This window comes from Cupressus sempervirens, chromosome 8 (genome assembly GCF_028749045.1).
Source record: "Cupressus sempervirens isolate cs-2001-9-10 chromosome 8, ASM2874904v1, whole genome shotgun sequence".
NCBI lineage: Eukaryota > Viridiplantae > Streptophyta > Pinopsida > Cupressales > Cupressaceae > Cupressus > Cupressus sempervirens.
In genome coordinates, this window is record NC_143125.1 from 8,778,239 (window position 1) to 8,795,452 (window position 17,214).

Sequence of the window (17,214 nt, forward strand, 5' to 3'; positions counted from 1 at the left end):
ATATGCAAATCAAATCCACGGAGCCCTCAAATCCCTACATGTAGAAAACTTGTCATAGGGAAGAAAAGGACAAGAGGAGGCAAGGGTTTGCTTTGAAAACCTGCAAATTGTATTCTCAAATAAAGAAAATTTAATGAATTACAAAGAGATCAATCCTTATAAAAGGAGATCGAAACTTGAAAAGGTAACCTAAAAAGTTACAAAGGGTACCCTAAAAGGTAAAAGCTATTTAATAATTACTAATTAATTATTAAATAAAGAATGCAAAAAATGCATAAAGTGAAATCTTAATGTTACTAATTCAGCCTACACCTAAATTGCTAAGTACAAGGATCGTTTGTGGATTAAACTCTATGTTTTGAATTGTAGATATTATATATTACAGAGGTATTTGAATGCTGAAATATAACTACCAAAGTGCTAATGTTATGTAAATTTGATCACTATCAATTCAAAATTGGTATACAGATATAAAATAGTATAAGAATTTTCAGCAAATATAGAAACTGTTCATATTTCATATACAAAATTTTACAATGCATTCATAATCCATGCAGCCTATGGTGCCATAAAATATATAGATCTAAATAAACACACTATACATGCATGAAATGGAGAAAAGACAAAGGAAAATGCCTCCATTGCCTGAGCACGAGGCTGGTAGGCTAAACTTTGATGAAGATTTAAGCCTGCATCTAACTTAGATATAGCCTGCAAAAAACATGATAAGAGAGGGGTCAGTTCACATGAACTGAGAAATCAAGAATTTTTTGTCTATCTCTACTACATGCCATACAAGTACAACATGTGAATTTAGAAAGAGCATTAAGAGATACAAGGAGAAAGTGAATAAAAGAGTAGAAAACAATTGGTTTTTTATACTAATTAGGTTTGTTCCATGTGCAAATACAGGTATGAAGACTTGAGGCTATGGAAGGATCATGTTTAAATTACATGCATGAAGCCTTCTAGCTAAATTTGTTGAAGAAAAGACAGAAGATTTTGGGGAGACTATTGAGGGGGCATACATAAGTTTCAGGTATGGGACCTTCTAGTTCAACCATAGCAACAAATTGAAGACACGAGGAGATTGTTAAAGGAACGTACATGTATTACAAGTATGAAACCTTTTAGTCAAATCATGGAGGGAATGTGATATTCTTAGTCTATAGGTTAATGGAATTGGATCTTTTCAAGCATACGGGCAGGATATGAAAAAAGGAACAAAATTTGGTATGAATGAAAGATTACACCTCTCTTCCTATGTGAATGAGATTTACAAGATTATAATGTGAGAAGATGAACCTTTCAAGGTAGCAAGGTATACAACAGGTACTTTTCATAAAGAAGTTTCAATCAACAAATAAATTGTAAGCAAGCATCAAAGGTTAAAGCATGATGGATAGTTACAACAAAGACATGGTGTATGAAAATACAAATAGAAGTAATGTGTATTCAAAATGAAGTATAATGCAGCCCAGAATCAAATGATACAGGAAGAAAATGAAAAGACAAGCATAATGGATGTGAGACAATAAATGCAAAAAAATGACAAGTAACTTTAATACTTAAACAAAGGGAGGAGTAGCACTTCAAGTATATGATAATGTCTTCAGCAATTTCACAAGTTATAGGACTAGACATGGCTTTACTGAAGAAATTTTACAACTCAACAAAGGAGCTGGAATTAAGTATAGGAGGATACAAAAATAAAAGTGCAAAAAAATGCAAAGAAAGTGACTTCAGCAATTATGGAATCAACCAAGTCTTTAGATGAAGAGGCTATGTAAATTAATCTTAAATCAGCCTGCACATTTAAAGGCCAATCTTCTCTTAACTTTGCAAAGCTATGACAGAGATCAGCTGGAAAGTTTTTAGATACTATTTAGAAATTCATCATAGTTTTGGTCTATGAATCTCCTATAAATGACAAAGTTGAAACATGATTGCAGATTCTTGAGTTCCTTTATAAAACAAATAAGAAATCTTGAGTGGTCAATCACATATCCTTCCATAATGGTGCAGTAAACGGGGAGGACTTCAACATTATAGCAGATTTCAAAAAAATAAAAATAAAAATTTGGATGGAAAGGAGTTTGTTCTCATGGTACACTTATCCCTTCATATATGACACATCAAGCAAGAGTTGGTAACTTTGGGGGAGAAGGTCACTCTTAATATTCTATGGAATTGTAGAGGAGTCGAAGATAGTGACTATAATTTTTCATTTCAACATGTTGTTCTTCCTATAGCTTACTAGTTTGCCACTAATTTAACAATAATTTCAACTGGGTTTGATGCTACAAAGGGTGATCCACTTGGCTATTGTGAGGTCACACCAGCTAGTTTTGTAAACATGGCTTAGATGTTAACTGGTGTATCAAATGGAAAGATGTTTGTTATCTTAGAAGGGGGCTATAATCTATAGTCAATATTTGCCTCAGCAATAGCAGTAGTAAAGGTCTTTCCTAGAGATGACCCTATTCCACCTCCTTAGGATATCCAACCATCAAATTCTGGTCTAAAGACACTTTTTGAAGTCCTTGAAATTCAATCAAAGTATAGGTCAAGTGTAAAGGAACACTATCTTCAGTTACAGTGGCAGTGGCAAGCACTGCATGCTAAAAAGAAAAGAAAGATAATCATTAGAAGGCACATTGTTAAAGGCCCAGTGTGGCGGAAATGGGGATGCAAAAGAATCATGTATGAGCATTGGTTTGCAAAGGATACCATTGAGAAAGCAACACAAGATAATTAGTGCTCAAGAACATGTTACGTTGGAGCCAAATAAGGAAATGGAGGCTTTAAATATAGAAGATTTAGGAGGCTCTGAAGGTTCTATGTCTGAAATATTTGTTAATAAAGCCCGAGCTGAAATTTTTAAGTCTTTAAAAGAGGAGGTATGGTCTCTACAAGTTAAGATAATGAAACAGGAGTGGAAGCAAGGAGAAATTACACTCCAACTATCAAATATACAAAAAAATGAAACCCTTAAAAAATGAGCAAAGAATATTCAGCCATGGATAATCAAAGCAAACTCATACCCAACAAAATGTAAAACCCTTGTTACATTTATAAGATATAGATCAACCCGTGAAAACAAGAATTTTTTCATAGACTTACGGCTAGCATAAAATGGCTGTCGTCCAGTACACACAACAAAGTATATGGCCATGAAAAATTGGCATCCAAGGAGTATAAATAGCCATGTCTAGAGAAATCCGTAGAAGCCAACAAGTATGACATCCACAACTAGGTAAAACTCATAGCCGTCCAGCAAAAATCTTCAACATTCACGCCCAGAATGAAACAGTGCCAGCAAGAAATAGCTCACACCAAGAGGAAACATGCCCAAAATCATCAGTATGATGGCATCCAAGCAACAAAATCTGACATGGAGAAATAAGTCCACGACTCAAAGAAGAAACCAAGCCTTCCAATAGATATGGCATCTCAACCAAAAGAATCAACAAGAAATTGCAGGAACATTCTCCATGGCAGCTAGGGTTATGAAATCCTCTCATTCTCTCTTAGTGTCAAAAGAAAATAACCAAAAAAACCAAAACAAATGCCTTTCTTTTTACCTTTGACATTTCCCATATTACCCTTTGCCGTATTTTATAAAAATTTATGGTCTATGCATAGGAGTAGGCATTTTATTTTTTTGAACAACTCCATTATTTGTTCTAAGTTCCATATGCATTAAACTTCATAATGCCAATTATATATTATACATTAATGCATATAAAACTTGAATTAATAAATATATTTTATAAATATTATATATATTAAGTGAGTTAAATATTATTGATCATTTAATATATACAATACTTGTAAAATACATTTAATATTCCCTTTATTATATTTATTGATACTGATGTGTTTTAAAATTAATAAATATAACATTAAACACATCAATATTGATAAATATAATAAAAAGAAGTTATAATTGTACAATTAATATATCAAATGGATGCAATTATAAAATCATTGATTTTATTAATTCAATAAAGGGAATTAAGAGGAGTTTCAAATATTTTAATGCCTAAATGTAAGGAGAGCTTTCAGTGGATATCTTTAGAGACGTCCAGTTAACTTTTTCATGCAAAGATGAGTTCTATTTTAGCAAATATGAACTGTTTGAGTTAACTGAACGTTGCATGCAATAATAGGGTTAAGTATGGAGCTACTTTTGAGGCTAAGGGTAGTTCGAGTTTCTCATGTAGTAATGGAGTAGAATAGTGCTATTTTTGGTGATTTTTGGAGCAGTTAAGGGTAGTTATGCATGTAGTTCATTATGCGAACCTATTTTATGCATATTTTGCATAATTATGAGGAGTTTTACATGCTATATTTTTGGGTTATTTGAGGGATCTGATTTTTGGTTTTATGCATGATTTTGAGGAGCTAGAGGCAGCTTTCTAGTTATCTATCCACTGGGCAAGTGGTTGAGAGCAATTTTTAGAGGCTTCTTCATAGTTTTCATCATTTTTGATTGATTTTTCTTAGGCATGATTTTGGAATCCAAATTAAGGTTATCAGTTCTATATATTGTACATCCACCTCATTATGAGGATCTTCTTTCGGATTCAAATTTTTACACATTGCATATTTTGAGTTGATTGTAAGAGCAAATTTGTAGTAGAGATTTTTTCAACATTAGTTATGGAGATTCAATGGTTCCTTCTCATTGATTCTCATGCAATATTGTGAATTTTTTACTTTAGTGTTGTGTTCACCTTCATTTAAGTCACATTCCTTACTACAGATTTGGATCTTAATACTTGTGATTACAGATCTTTGTTTGTGATCATTGTTCTTTTTGCAGAAAATTGGTAAAACCTAGGTTTTCCTCTCACAGCAGAAGATCTCAGTCCTTGCATAGAAATACTTTTGTGTTTACATGTTTGTCTGAGTATTGTGAATCAATTGTGTCTTTCATAATTTGTGTTGATTTGATTAAAGTCACATTCAAAAATTATCAGTGCATCATCTCATTTAGGTTAGTATTCATTATTTGTCATTCACTTCTCACCCCTTATCTCGCGTATAATTTAGGATTAGGGGATCACTATTTAGGAGCTAACCTAGCTTCCAGAGATTCATCTCTCATTTTAGGACAACCCACCACCTGAGAGAGTTTCCATGTTTCAATAGGATGTCTAGATTTTGCATCTTGCTATAGGTGAAATCCTAATTGACAATAGTTTTTGGCACGCTCGGTGGGACATGAATTGCTGTTCAATTCACTGAATTACTAGATTTTACCACTGTTATTGGTGCAAGCAACAATATTCCTACCTTTTTGGAGGATTTTTATTAGCACCCAAGGACTCTATTATTGAAGGGTTTTGTTAGCATTTGATGAGAAGGACTCCAACAAGATCAAATAAAGAAGGATTTGAATATCAAGAATTGCAATTGGGTAGAAGAGGGAGAAAATCAACAAGGGGAGAAAAAAGGTTAAACTTTTTATATTTGAAGATCAGACCACTAATTTTGAAGAATCTGAGGTAATTGTTGAAGATACTAAGTTTCCAAAGGATTATAATATTCTTGATAATTCTAGCTTGGAATTACCAGTTGTTGAGGAGCCAACCAAGAATCAATTTATTTCTATAGCATCTACCAGTGGTACTCCAGCTACTGTTCAAGGCTTAAAAACATATCAGTAGAAGGTAACTAAGCCTAACCAGCCCTTAATATCACCTTTGGTTTAGCAACAAGTATGGTCACTTCACCAAATGGTCTAGAATTTTCCATTTATAGCTTTTGATGTTGGGAGTCCCTTACAAATTGCTTCTCATCATGATATACCATCAGCAGCATTGAGAAGTTTGCCATTTTTTACCCATGAAAATTAGGTTTTAGTAGTTGAACATATCAGGGATGTAGCTATGCTTTGTGGCTTACATCAAGTGACTCATGAGGATGTGGTGATGAAGTTTCTTGTAGCCTCTTTCAAAGTTAAAGAATTAATTTAGTTTTGTAGCTTACTAGTTAATTTAATTTCCACATGGGATGAGCTAGGAACCATATTTATTAATAAGTTTGATGAAAAATTAGATAATTTTCCATTGGTTTAGTAGTTGACTACTATTAAGAGACATATTAATGAGCATATTTCAGATTTTAACTTCCATTTTCAAAGGAATTGGGATAGAATTCCACCATCTATTAAACCTTATACTAATCATACATTCTTATACTATTTGAAGGCTTTTAATAGTGATATTTCAGTTATGATTCAATCTATGGGAGGTTGTACCTTGCCTAGTGCATTTGATATTGTAGTTAGAGTTGAAAACAACCTAATACAAGCTGAAAATTACCTCCTTAGCCACCAATGCCTTATTTTGCTGGGGTACATCCACTTGTACCAGCTGTGGTACCACCACTAGGTGTTGTTCCACCTAGTCCAACATTACCAACATTTAATGTACAAGTTGTAATAGAGGAACACACAGTTACAACTCCTATTAGAGAGCTAAAAGAGTAGAATTTGGAATTGAAGGAGAAAAGTGACAGTATGATGAGAACATTGTAGACCTATGGGAATGAAATAATGAATTTGAAAAGGAAATAGGGTCAATATAATTACAACAAATAAATTATGGTCAAAGAACTTGTTAGAAGTGCTTTATAATAACTGGGGTAGGGGCTAAATCAGTTTTTCAAGGTCCAAATGTCCTATTCAAACTTTTCACTAAGTGTAATGAGCTCATTCAACCATTCATTCATCCAAGCTTTAACTTTACTAATCAACAAGTTACTGTAAATCAACATGCACGCATAACACAATGATTTATGTGGAAATCCAATTTGGGAAAAACCACCAATAACATGCTACTCAATTCTCACTCTTCTGAAGTGATGCCCTGTGAAAGGCCTACCCTGTTAAAGGCTTACAACACACTATCAAATGCGACCTTGTTAGAGGATTTAACCACCCTATTAGAAGTGGGTCTAGTTAGAGGACTTTAGAACATTCACTTGGAATGACACCCTGTTAAAGTATTTACAAATGGCTATTAAACCAACCTAAGTCCATAGGATTTCCATATCTAATAGAATTTCTAGAGAGTATTAAAAAATCTTGACCTGACTACAACATACAACTTATCTTGTAGATCTCAGATCACTTCTGAGCTCATACCCTTGCCTGGCCTTCAATCTCTACAACTCTTGACTGCTTTCCCTCCTTTTAAGCTTAGTCTCCTTGAGTCTCCATGCTTAATGTACCAGTGTAATAATCTCTTCATGACCACTTATAGAAGCAGAGCCTCTATGCTCTTCCTTCTCCTAGATGTCTCCTCCTTGACACCCTTCTAACCACTTCACAGATTTGGCTCTTCAGCAGCAATAGTATCAGCAACTCTTTTGCTTCTTGGTCTATGACTCCTTAAATAGAAGTCTTCGAGTTCCTTTTCCCACTCGATTCTTCCATTCTTTAATTTCAGTTTGCATGGATTAGGTAGAATTCATTGCATCTAACCCATATTTTGTTTCCTCTAGAATTTTCTTGAATAATCCTTTAGAATTTTCTCAAAAATGATTTACATAAGATTCTGTACCACCAACTCATCATCCTTATCTTCCAACTCATTCCCAAAATTCAATGTACCCACTATGTCAGCTTAAATTTGGTGAATCTTCATCATTTAAAATAATGCAGTAGCTCAACACTATTGAAATACTGGTGCTCGACACATACTATGTTACTCGACATCAATTGTGTTTTTCTTGATAGTCAACACCTAAAGATCACTCGGCACCAAGAATTTTTTGATGCTTGACACCTGATCTTTACTTGGCATATGAAGATCACTCAACACACACTAGAATTTCTTGTTACTCAGCTCCAACTAAGAATTTGCTCGGCTTCAACTAACTTGCTCGGCACCCACTAATGATCTTAGTTTAAGCTTTGCATTCTACCTTGTTACAACTTCTTCCTCCAATGTTTCTAAGTATGACCAACCTATGTATCCTTGAGTACGTTATCAATACATCATTTAACCATTTTCTTAACTAATCCTTGCACTTTATTACAACATCATAAGTCAACCTTTCCCTTAGGTGCTCTTGTTACATCTTTGTTGATCAAATCCTCTTCATCAATCAACTAAGTGATAGTACTTAGATCTTATAAGCAAATATCATCCCTGCAAATAGCAGGTTTAACATCAATGACAAAACAATGATTGAAAACATTCTTTTATAACAATCTTCCTTCTTTGCAACAATATCCCTCTTTTATCTTCAGCAATGAGCTTTTCAATCAAATTTCCAACAGAACTAACTAGCCTTACAATTACACAACTCCTAGCAATTCAAAAGTTTTGGTAGTTGTTCCTCAAAAAAACTATGCACATGATGAGGAGTGGTGCAATACTTATAATGCTGGTCATTATTGGCTAGATTGTGCACATGCACTTGAGGCAAGAAAATGAGATGTTCTTAAAGGGTAGAAAATAACTACTCAAGGAGAGGTGCATCATGATCAAGTGCAGCAACAAGGTAACCCAAATGCTACTCTAATGAATTTTAGTGAAGATGAGGCTTTTATAGTAGCAAATTTTGATCAAAACCAAGGTTGGAGACCTGTATCAATGGGAACAAGGTCAAAGACCCAAGCTGCAAATGTACAACAAAAAGTTGATAAGGCAAAATAGCAATAGGTTAATGCTGATAATACTCAACTAGGACCATCAAATGCACAAAATATGCAATATGTGCCAAAAGGACAACAAGTGCAAGCACAAAAGGTAAGTTTTCAGCCATCACAACAACAAAGGAGCTTGCTATACCAAAAAATAGTCTAAGGTTTGTACACAAAATTTTACTATTGTTGAGCATTTGAAAAAGACTCATGTTCATGTTTCCATGTGGGATGTTTTAGCACTCCCAAGTCCAAAAGATATGCTATAGGAAGCATTACAATCACTTACCTTATCTGATAACACTTTAGCACAACAAACTCCTACAGTTCTAATGGTTGTAAATGCTAATGAGTCATAACAACTATCCAAGATAGTCAAACCACCACCTTTTTATGTTAGAATCATAATAGGCAAGTACCTTGTTCATAACTGCATGATAGATTTAGGTGCCACTAGCTTAGTTATGCCAAAGAAGATAGTGGACCAGCTAGGCCTTAAATATGAGCCAATTGAAAAGGGGGTAGTTCAACTAGATGGGATAGCTATTGAGACAATTAAATTTATTAGGAATATGGATTTGACCTTGCATGCTTGTCCTAGTTTTTGGGTCCCTATGGATATATACATCATTGACTTGCCTCCCTATTTTTTCATATGTTTATTACGTGATTTCATTGCCAAAATAGGAGGTTATGTATTTACAAATTGGTCTCACATGCTTTTTTGCACTAGGTATGGTACTAAGATCACAATTCCATCTGAACCTATTGCTAAGGATTGCCTTGAACATAATGTTGTTGTTGCTGAAAATGAGACAACAACTGTTTTATTTGACCAAGAGGAAATTAATGTTGTTCATGAGCAAAATGTAGATAAACAATGTCCCTAACATACTATTAGATGAATGGCCTGCTGAAAATGTTGAAATTATAGAAGAGTAGGTTGAAGAACCAAGTTTGGTCAATTATTTCATTCATCAAACTACTGATTTTCTGCCAAATGTCATGAAAAGTGCAGATTTAAGTTCAAAACAACAAGGTAATGAAGTGTGGAAATTATTTTTTGATGGCTCATGCAGAAAAATAGGTGCGGGAGGAGGGTGTATGCTGATTTCACCAAAAAATGAAAGGTATTATGCTTCTTTCAAATTTACTTTTAGTTGTACCAATAATGTTGCTAAGTATGAAGTGCTTGTGAATAGGTTAAAATGGGCCATAAAGTGAGGTATCAATTGTTTGCAAGTTCATGGTGATTCTGAATTGATTGTTAACCAAATTAGAAATGTCCATGCTACTAAAAATGATCTATTGAAAAGTTACAAACATGTTGTGTGGGATTTAATTGAAGGTTTTGAAGCATTTAATTTGCAATATGTACTTAGAAATTAGAATAAACATGCTAATAGACTTGTTGCAATTGGTGCACAACATGATATACATTCTGAAATCAGTAAAAATAAAGGAAGAAATCATGTAAAAGTTATTTTCAAACATGCTATACCAAATAATGTTGAAAGTTGGCAACTCTTTGATTCTGATCAGCATATTGTTAATTTTTTAAGAGAAGAAGCTAAGTTCTCTCAGCCTAACTAGCAGAAACTACAGGAACAATATGAGGACCATATTATTCAATTAAGGAAAAATAAGATGCCTAAAGGTTTGGTAACTTTAGAATCCATTTTTAATACTGATGATCAACCTAAGAAGGATAAATCCAGCTTGCAGATCAAAGAGGAACACTATGAAGAAATTGAAGTTGCAAAGGATAAAAAGCTGAAACTTGGAAAGGTATGTACCCTTGAAGAGCGTCAAACTTTTGTTAATTTGTGCAATGAATTCCAAGATATTATTGCATGGAGTTATTTAGATTTGAAGGGGTTTGATCCTAATATTGCTCAACACACCATTGAATTAGAATCTGGTGCAAAACTAGTTAGACAAAAATAGAGGTCAATAAATCCCAAATTAGAACCTCTTATGATCAAAGAGCTGAATAAGTTAATTGAGAGCAATATTATATTTCCTATCAAGCATACCTCTTGGGTTTCAAATTTGGTCCCAGTTAGGAAGAAAAATGGATAAATTGGATCGTGTGTTGATTTTCATGATTTAAACAGAGCTTTGTTGAAGGATAGACATCCTTTGCCTTCAATGGAACAAATCTTACAAGTTGTTTTAGGTTTAGAACCGTTCTCATTGCTAGATGGTTTCTTTGGTTATAATCAAATTTTAGTTAAGGAAGAGGACAAATTTAAAACAACGTTTACTACCAAATGGGGAACTATGGCCTATCAAAAGATGCCATTTGGTTGGTCAAATGTAGGTGCAACATTTTAGAAAGCAATGGATAAGGCTTTCTTGAACTTAATGTACAGGTTTGTGCTTGTTTATCTTGATGACATTATTGTTTTTTCAAAGAATGTAGCAGATTATTTTCAGCACTTAAGGGTAATATTCGAGAGATGTAGGGAATATGGTATATCTTTAAATCCAAAGAAGAGTGTTTTTCTATTCATGAAGGTAAATTATTGGGATTTATTATTTCTAAAGAAGGTATTTCTATTGAACCTAAAAGGGTAAGTGCTATTCTTGACTTAACATTACTAGCTCACAAAAAAGGTCTCCAAAGTTTTCTTGGTAGGATTAACTCTGTAAGAAGATTTATTCCAAGCATTGCTAAGTTATTAATGCCTTTAACAACCATGTTAAGAAAAGGTATGACTTTTAGCTAGACTAAAGAGGGCAAACGTAGCTTTGAGCTAATAAAAGAGGCATTGACTTTCTGCTCCTACATTGTTAAATCCAATTTTTTAAAAAGATTTCATTTTATATGCTTGTGGAAACAATGATAGTATTGCTGCTATGTTGGTACAACAAAATGATGAAGGGTTTGAATAGCCGTTAGCATTTTTTAGCCAAGGACTAAAGGACTATAAACTGCATTACACATTTGTGGAAAATCATGTCCTTTCTATTATAAGAAGTCTAAAAACGTTCAGGCATATGCTCTCAAACAATAAGATTCAGCTAATGGTCGCCCATCTTTCTGTTAAGGATTTTCTACTAAATACAGATTTAAATACCAAGAGGGCTGGCTGGATCACTAAAGCAATGGAATATTACATTGAGATCAAAGTTACCAAGTTGGTAAGAGGTAAAGGTTTGTGTGAACAACTTATTGAAAAGGGAAATAATGGTTTAAATGATAATTTTGATGTTGTTTTCTCTTTGATTGATAATGAATAGCCTATTGTTTCTAATATTCAGAATGACTAGGTGGATGACATCGTCATTTTCTTGCAAATAGGATGTTGTCTTGAAGGATTAGACAAATCATAATGAAGGCATTATAGGTTGTAGGCTATTCCTTGCTATTTAATGAATGGTATTTTGGTGAAGACGGATTTATAGGGTGTTTTGCTGAGGTGTGTTAGACCAGATCAAGTGGATCATATTCTCCATTAGTTTCAAGAAGGGCCAGCTAGAGGTCATTTCTCACAAGATCTACAACACCTAAGGTGATGAAAGCATACTATTATTGGCCAAATGTGTTTAAAGATGCACACTCTTGGGTAAGAAAATGTACAAAGTGTTCAATTATTGTTGGAAAAGAGAAATTAGCAGCACTTCCCTTGCAACCTATCCAAGTGGACCCGCCATTTATGAAATGGGGTCTAGACTTTATTAGCATCATTAACCCACCATCAAGTGTAGGTCATAAGTGGGTATTGACAGCCACTATTTATTTTACTAAGTGGACTAAAGTAGTAGCTCTTAAAGATGCAAATGAAATTGCTGTTCTAAATTTCTATGAAGAATTAGTTTGCAAATTTGGTGTACCAAATTCAATTATTTTAGATAACACACTTGCATTCATAGGAAACAAGATTGCAAAATGGGTTGTTAAGAAGGGCGTATATCTAAATACTTCATCAAATTAGTACCCATAGGGTAATGGGCAAGTTGAATCCACTAACAAGAATATGATTCGTATTATAAAAAGGACATTAGAAGGGAATCAATGTTCTTGGCATGAAAAGTTGAAATCAACACTGTGGACTGATAAAATAACTCCTAAAAGATCAACTAGTATGTCTCCTTATATGCTATTTTATGATAAAGAAGCTAGATTACCAGTTTTAGTTGAGTTACCAGCATTAGATTTTATGCTTTAGATAGATATGCTTGATGAACAGCCTATGATAGTAAGGCTAGCTCAACTCAATGAGTTAGAAGAGAAAAGGAGAGATGCTTTGTAGAAAATTGAGAATCATCAAACTCAAATGAAGAGAATGTTTGACAAGAAAGTATCTCTAAGGAGTTTCTAGCTGGGAGACATTGTACTAAAATGAGATGAATTAAAGGGTAGGCCCAGAAAGCATACAAAGTTTGATGCCATGGGGGCTGGTCTGTATATTATAATGGGTACCACGCAACACAATGCTTTCCATTTTTCTACACTTGAAGGAGAGGAGTTGGGAATCTCAGTCAATGGGATTCACCTCAAGCAGTGCTTTTGAGGTATTTTCATATTACAATAAGTGCTTTGGCACAGTAGAGTAGAGATATGATTTAGTTTTCAGATTTCAATAAGTATTACTTCAATACATTCAGATTCAAGTTTTCAACATGTTAGTTGTTAGTTGTTAGTAATAAAACTGGAAACTACAACACACCATTATCAATCTGCCAGCAACACATGAGGTACATATCACACAAAGCATGGAATGAATTCTGATGCCTTGAATCATTCATACTCCATGGATTCATAACACGTTCATGATGACATGGTGTTGTTTTCAGCCATTCAACTATAAGGAAATTGGAGAACATTTAGGCATATTGCTAGTACAAATTCTTTTAAAATATTTTTAGAAAAATAGCAAGTATAAATTTTGATTTTGAATTATGGTTGACTTGAATAAGTATCTTGCCGCACAATAGTAATATGATGTATTATCCACCATCATACTAGACTGATATACCATTGTATAAAACATGAAAATACTGAAAAATAGGAGGTATGGTCACTCCAAAATAGCTAGTAGCACCCTAGTACAATCATAAATAACACACCACGTTGATGTCATGATGCAATTTACAAATTCAAGCTTAGTAGTTGAAGTTTTGTAGTTGTTTTTCAATAAATTTTTAGCCAAATTTGCAAGGTGTTATAACAGCTAATAGCTATTAGCCCTCACAACCATGATACAATTGTTTTGCTACAGAAAAGAGATCATAAAAGAAACTATATTTATCTCTTTGCTATGATACAATTCCATCATGTTTATCAAAATGAACAGCTATAGGATCCTATGGCAACTAATAGATTTGTTTTCAATTTTCAGCTTCTAGATTTTAGTTTGGTGTGATGAGGTGTGTTTATTTCAGCAATGTTTTTAGTTTGATAATTTTCTAAATTTGGAGAAGGTTCAATTTTCTAAATGCTAAAGAAGACTCTGTTCCAAATGGATATGGATAAAGTGGCTGCTCTATTGCTATTTAGCAGGCAAACATCCGTGAGAGGTCGCCAAAAATGTTACCAATTTAGCCTATACCTAAATTCCTAAGTACAAGGATCATTTGTGTATTAAACTTTATGTTTTGAGTTACAAATATTATACATTACAGAGGTATTTGAATGCTGAAATGTAACTACCAAAGTGATGATGTTATGTAAATTTAATCACTATCAATTTAAAGTTGATATACAAATATAAAACAGTATAAGAATTTTCAGCAAATATACAAAGTGTTCATATTTAATATACAAAATTTTACAATGCATTCAAATTCCATATAGCTTGTGGTGCCATAAAATATATAGATTTGAATAAACACATTATACATGCATGAAATGGAGAAAAGATAAAGGAAAAAGCCTCCATTGCCTAAGCACGAGGCTGGTAGGCTGAACTTTGATGAAGATCTGGGTCTACATCTAGCTTAGATATAGCCTGCAAAAAATATGACAAGAGAGAGGTCAGTTCACATGAACTGAGCAATGAAGACTTTTCTATCTATCTCTACTACATGCCATCCAAGTACAACATGCAAATTTAGAAAGAACAGAAAACAATTGGTTTTTTATACTAATCAGGTTTGTTCCATGTGCAGATACAAGTATGAAGACTCAAGGCTATGGAAGGATCATGTGTAAATTACATGCATGAAGCCTTCTAGCTGAATTTGTTGAAGAAAAGATAAAAGATTATGGGGAGACTATTGAGGGGGCATACATAAGTTTCAGGTATGGGACCTTTTAGTTAAACCATAGCAACAGATTGAAGAAGATTGTTAAAGGGACGTACATGTATTAAAGGTATGAAACCTTTTAGTCAAATCATGGAGGGCATATGATATTCTTAGTCTACAAGTTAATGGAATTGGATCTTTTCATGCATACAGGCAGGAAATGAAAAAAGGATCATAATTTGGTATGAATGAAAGATTACACCTCTCTTCCTATGTGCATGAGATTTACAAGATTATAATGCGAGAAGATGAACCTTTCAAAGCAGCAAGGTATATAGTAGGTATTTGTCATAAAGAAGTTTCAATCAAAAAATAAATTGTAAGCAAGCATCAAAGGTTAAAGCATGATGGATAGCTACAACAAAGATATGGTGTATGAAAATACAAATAGAAGTAATGTGTATTCAGAATGAAGTATAATGCAACCTGGAATCAAATGATACAGGAAGCAAATGAAAAGACAAGAATAATAGATGTGAGATAATAAATGCAGCAAAATGACAAGTAACTTTAATGCTTGAACAAAGGGAGGAGTGGCACTTCATGTAAATGATAATGTCTTCAGTAGTTTAACAAGTTAGAGGACTATACATGGCTTTATTGAAGAAATTTTACAACTCAACAAAGGAGCTAGAATTAAGTCCAGGAGGATACAAAAACAAAAGTGAAAAAAAAATAGCAAAGAAAGTGACTTCAGCAATTATGGAATCAACTAAGTCTTTAGATGAAGAGGCTATGTAAATTAATCTTAATTCAGCCTGCACATTTTAAGGCAAATCTTCTCTTAACTTTGCAAAGCTATGATAGAGATCAGTTGGAAAGTTTTTAGACACTATTCAACAATTCATCATAGTTATGGTCTATGAATCTCCTATAAATGATAAAGTTGAAACAAAGTTGCAGATTCTTGAGTTTATTTATAAAGAAAGTGAGAAATCTCGAGTGCTCAGTCATATATCCTTCCATAATGGTGCAGTAAACAGGGAGGACTTCAACATTGTAGCATATTTCAAAAAAATAAAAATAAAAATTTGGATGGAAAGGAGTTCATTCTCATGCTGCAATTATCCCTTCATATATGACACATCAAGAAAGAGTTGGTAGCTTTGGGGGACAAGGTTACTCTGTTAATGTTCCATGGAATTGTAGAGGAGTCAGAGATAATGACTATAATTTTTCATTTCAACATGTTGTTCTTCCTATAGCTTACCAGTTTGCACCTGATTTAATAATAATTTTAGCTGGGTTTGATGCTACAAAGGGTGATCCACTTGGTTGTTGTGAGGTTACACCAGCTGGTTTTGCAAACATGGCTCAGATCTTAACTGGTGTATCAAATGGAAAGATGCTTGTTATCTTAGAAGGGGGATATAATCTATAGTCAATATCTACCTCAGCAATAGTAGTAGTAAAGGTCCTTCTTGGAGATGAACCTATTCCACCTCCACAAGATATCCAACCATCAAATTCTACAAGAAATAGCTCACACCAAGAGGAAACACGCCCAAAATCATCAGTATGATGGCGTCCAAGCAACAACATCTGACATGGAGAAATAAGTCCATGGCTCAAAGAAGAAACCAAGCCCTCCAGCAAATATTGCATCTCAACCAAAAGAATCAGCAAGAAATTGCAGGAACATTCTCCATGGTAGCTAGGGTTATGAAACCCTCTCATTCTCTCTTGACATCAAAAGAAAATAACCAAAAAAAACAAAACAAATGCCTTTCTTTTTACCTTTGACATTTTTCATATTGCCCTGTGCCGTATTTTATAAAAATTTATGGTCTATGCATAGGAGTAGGCATTTTATTTTTTTGAACAACTCCATTATTTATTCTAAGTTCCATATGCATTAAACTTCATAATGTCAATTATATATTATACATTAATGCATATAAAACTTGAATTGATAAATATATTTTATAAATATTATATATATTAAGTGAGTTAAATATTATTGATCATTTAATATATACAATACTTGTAAAATACATTTAATATTCCCTTTATTATATTTATTGATACTGATGTGTTTTAAAATTAATAAATATAACATTAAACACATCAATATTGATAAATATAATAAAAAGAAGTTATAATTGTACAATTAATATATCAAATGGATGCAATTATAAAATCATTGATTTTATTAATTAAATAAAGGGAATTAAAAGGAGTTTCAATTATTTTAATGCCTAAATGCAAGGAGAGCTTTCAATGGATATCTTTAGAGACGTTAAGTTAACTTTTTCATGCAAAGATGAGTTTTATTTTAGCAAATATGGACTGTTTGA